Source organism: Crinia signifera, chromosome 5 (genome assembly GCF_055691185.1).
Source record: "Crinia signifera chromosome 5, ASM5569118v1, whole genome shotgun sequence".
In the NCBI taxonomy this organism is placed as follows: domain Eukaryota; kingdom Metazoa; phylum Chordata; class Amphibia; order Anura; family Myobatrachidae; genus Crinia; species Crinia signifera.
In genome coordinates, this window is record NC_139221.1 from 153,869,204 (window position 1) to 153,873,984 (window position 4,781).

Below are 4,781 nucleotides of genomic sequence, written 5' to 3' on the forward strand. Positions count from 1 at the left end.
GGCCAACCAGGTAACATAGGGGTCATCAACTTAGAGAGGGATATATTATGTGAAGCTGGGAGGAAGTACTTCCTCTTTGAGTCTGGATCCTGGATAAGCAAATAAGTGCACTCTCTCCTGTCTCTGATCCTAACCCTTAACTCACTTTCCTACACTTAATTTCCTTTCCTACTTTCCTTACAGTGCACCTGCTGCCTTATCCGGCTCCTGGCGCTATGTCTGGCCACCCCAAGAGAAGTGCTCCCCCCCCCCCGCTGGCTGGCTGGCTGACACCTCCCGCCCGCTGGTCACTGTGGCTGCACGTGGCAGCGGGAGGTGGTCAGCTGGGGTGTCCTATATGGCCTCCACCCATACCGCATCTGGGTCTGGCGTCACCAGCTCCCAGTCTCCCCAGCCGGTCATGCCCGCCACCCCCAACCCCACCGCAAGCTCTGCGCGGGCAGCAGCGGCTGCCTCCTTTGATCTCCTGGCCACGAGTAGCATGGCTGGGAGCAGTTTCGGTGCACCAGCTGAGGGGGGATGCCAAGCACCTCAGCAGAGGCACTGGCTAAGCCCGGGCTGCCACGGCTCCCCCTCCTCACCCACAGGCAACGGGGACTGTTCTCCAGGCCCCAAGTCAGCAGGTGCCGATGCAGTATATGACTGAAAGCAGCTTTCAGGCGGCAGGCACTCCCGCACGCTTTCAGCCCCCAGCAGGTAGTTGGGGTCCCCCCAGGGCATCCACTCCTGAGGGACATTGTGGGGGCAGCCCTCTGCAGCGCATAACAGGGGGCCCGGCAAGGGGACCAATCCCCTTAATGGGAGCCCTGGTTATGGCCATCCAGGCCGGCAGGGTTGCCCCTCTGGCTCCCTCTGGTGAGTTGCTAACCGGTAGTTTTACGGCGGCACCTGGTCTTTAAAGTTGGGCAGGCGGGTACATCGCAGGGCCACTCCGAGGCCAATGTCCCCGCTTCACTTGCTGCCAATGTAGCATTCCCCGTAGCACCCGGGCCTGTACCGGCCACGGTGCCACAACCCAGTTTCCTTGGGCCTCCACCCATGCAGCCGGTGGCCCCAGGCTTTGGGTCCCCAGCTTTCGGTGCCAGTTTGCAGGCATTTTTCCAGCCCCCCCATCACCCACCAGGCGCAGACGATGAGGTCATTCACCATGCCGTTATCTACGGGCCATCAGGGGTACAAGGCCTTCCACCAGCAGTTTGGTCACCAAACTGCCCAGGCATGCCCAGGCTTTTCTATATTTCCCGCAGACCATGGGGTCAGTGAGAGTGCCTTGCGGTCAGGGCTGGCCCGGGTTGACCCTGCAGCACGCCCCCCACTGGCCGTCCAGTCAGCCTCAGGTATACACCACTTTGTGCAGCAGCCTAGCCTCGTCCTCCCGGGGAGACGACCATGAGACCTCCCACGAGGTATCAGAATCAGTAAGGCCACAGATGCCACCTGCCACGGTCGCAGGATGAACACTCCAGTCCCCACATCGGGGGAACTTCACGGCTCCACCTCGCGGGGTTCCAGCCTGGTGATGCCATCGGCTCCTGCCAACACAGCAACTCGGGCACAAGCACCTGCCAATCTAGGCGAGATGTCAATTGGTGGTGAGCTTACTGGTTCATCTGTGTAGGAGTCCTCTTTCTCTCACTCGTCAGCGAGCAGCGATGAGTCAGGGTCCCCCAAGCACCCATGCAAGTTCGCCAAGCTGGTTGCTCGTGCAGTGGTAAAGAAAGTAGGGGGTCTAAGCACGCTAGGAAGGAGAGGGCCCCAGTAGAGACTCCACCCATGGGCGACATGGTGCATTGTTCCAATACGGCCGTTTCCTGCGGCCTGCACAAGGGAATCTAGGACAAGATTAAGAGGGGCAAATTTGTTGACCTGTTTACACTAACTGCCGACATGAAGAAGGACTTTGATAAAGCTACAAAGTCCGCAGGCAATGGTGAAATCGCTTTCAAAAGTGTCACAATTGGCTGAAGGGTTTAATGATATTTGAATTGAACGTAGTATGTTACCTATTCCTGGTCTCATTCATGGCCTAAAATGGTAGCGCATGGTGTGATTATGATTTAAGTTTCGTCTCACGCACGAGGGGTCCAAGACCATGCCTATGGGGTATAAATATGTTGAGATTTGGCTAGAAGTCATAGGCAAAAGCCAGCCCTCCACTGAAACCTCTGGCAAGAAGCCCTTACCAGGGGGGAGACCAGCAAAAGGAAGTTCTTTGCCTTTAATGATGGCAAGTGTGACAGGGGCACAAAGTGCCATTTCTATCACAAATGCCGGGTATGCGGGGCGGGTCACCCTGCGAAGTCCTGTAAGGCCTCCATGTGGCACGCCGAACAGAGCGATGCCAGCGCTAGCGGTAAATAAGGCTCCCTCACCCATTGTGGTGGCCGGGTTGGCCCGCAGATAGTCGGTTACCCTAATACTGGGGTAGCCAACCCTAGTCCTCGAGAGCTACCAACAGTGCATGTTTTGCAGGTCTCCTCACAGAATCACAATAGCTAATTAGCTCCATCTGTGTATCTTTTAAAATGTGTCAGTGATTAATGAGTGCAGCTGTGCAGGAGCTAGGTTGTCTGGAAAATGTGAACTGTTGGTAGCTCTCGAGGGCTAGGGTTGGCTACCGCTGCCCTAATATGTCCGACGCCCAGTTTTTGTTAGAAGGTTTTCGTTTTGGGTTTCGTTTGCTAATACTCGAGTCAGTTAGTGTGGTTTCTAATAGGAACCTTAAGTCAGCGAGGGATTTCCCCGAGGTGGTGAGACAAAAGGTGCAGGTGGAAGTTGATTTGAACAGGATGGCTGGACCATTCCAGTCAGACCCGCTACCCGGGATGTGCTTCTTCTCTCTGGGAGTGGTGCCCAAAATAGTCCCCGGTAAATACAGACTGATTCAGCACCTGTCTTACCCTGACTGGGCATTCATCAATGACGCTATCCCCGATGACTATTGCAGCATGCATTATAAGTTGTTTGATGAGGTGCTCAGCATGGTCCGGGGTTTCGGCAGGGGCGCTCATGGCGGAGCTGGACATTGAGTACGCTTTTCGCCTCCTTCCCCTTCATCCGGAATCCTTTAGATTTATGGGTTTCCGTCTAGACGGCAGCATATTTATTGACAAGTGCCTGCCGATGGGGTGCCAGGAGACCGCAGCTCATGGTCCGACATTCTCGCAGCAACCATTAGCATCATGGGTTCTTTGGCGGTTCCCATTGCCTCTGACAAAACAGAGTGCAGGTGCTTTGGTACCTGGGCATCAAAATAGATTCTGCCGCTGGCTGCTGTCGCCTTCCGAGGACAAAGTGGTCAAGCTGTTACAGTCACTGCTTGGGTCCTTTAAAGGCACTCTGGACCAGCAGTCAGGTGAGGTGTCAGGTGGTCGCTGTGCGGTATTGCCCCACTTTGCCAGGACGGCTGCTGAGTCCTGACTCAGCGGGGGGACGTTGGAGACTTCCTGGAAGTGTCCTCGCCATGCTATAGAAGGGGCGGTAGATCCGTCACAGCGTGGGCTGTATCTTATACTGATAGGGGGTGTTATCGGATTGGGGCGTTTCAGTTGCTCCCATGATTAACACCCTTGACTGGGGCTGGTCTCAAGTGCTTTCTTTGACATCCTTTAGACAAATAAGGGTCATACCACTTCAATAAATATATATGACCATTTTAAACTTATGCAGTTGTTGTCTGTGTTGTTATTAGAGAATAAGGTGTCTGTGTGAGTTATTTCTAGGCAAGTAAGAGTTAAGTAAAGGTATAGACCAAGCAGCATAATTCATTAAGTGCCTTAACTATGATAATGTGGATGGCTGCGTGCAAGTGTGTCATTTACCTGGGGAAAAGATGGCATAAGGATGCAAGCTGGTGAACGCACGATTTTCTGGGCATAGTTCTGCTAGGATACCTTGGGCCAAATGTAATAGGGTGCGATTTTCAGAAAGTGAGAGATTTTGGGAGAGTTTTCCCATGTTTTTTAAAGCAGCAATCAATTACACTGCAAAACCAGGTTGATTTTGCCATGTAATTGATTGCTGCTTTAAAAAACATGGGAAAACTCTCCCAAAATCTCTCACTTTCTGAAACTCTCACACTATTCCATTTGGCCCCTTGGGTCGATTCATATGGACATAACATTAACACGGACCTAATAACTAGACATTTTTGCAGACTAAGGAAGATATTCAATCCGGTGGCCTGACAGCCGTGACCTGGTCTCGTTCTCGGCCAGCTCGACATTAGCTCAGCAGGTGGGATACAATGTCCCACCTGCTGAGCACAGAAAAGGGGGCGTGGCCGTGAGATACTGCCAGATATCGTTGAGGTGCAACCGGGAGTTCAACCATTCCCAGCCTTTCTCAACTCGATGTGCCCCACTGCTTATTTCCCCCGTCGGGAATAGCGGCGGGAGATTGAATACACAGTTAGTGAAAAATAAGTGGCCCATTTCAGAGGGCACTGGAGCGCTTTCTACTACTCCGAATGAGAGAAAATGTAAAGTGCAGATAATTCAAATGATGAGCTAGTCATTTCTTAAATAAAACATTTATTTCATAAATACACCAAAAGGTAGCGCTGTAACAGGGCTTGGATTTATTTGCATAAATGAATCAAATAGAAACCCATTCGTATTACAGCGCATGTCAACATTGGTTAATTATTATTTTTCTTGCAATGTAGGCATGATGTTCAGAAAATTAACTAATGTTGACATGCGCTGGAACACAAATGGGTTTTATTTATTCAATTTATGCAAATAAATACCATTCATGTTACAGTGTTACCTTTCAGTGAA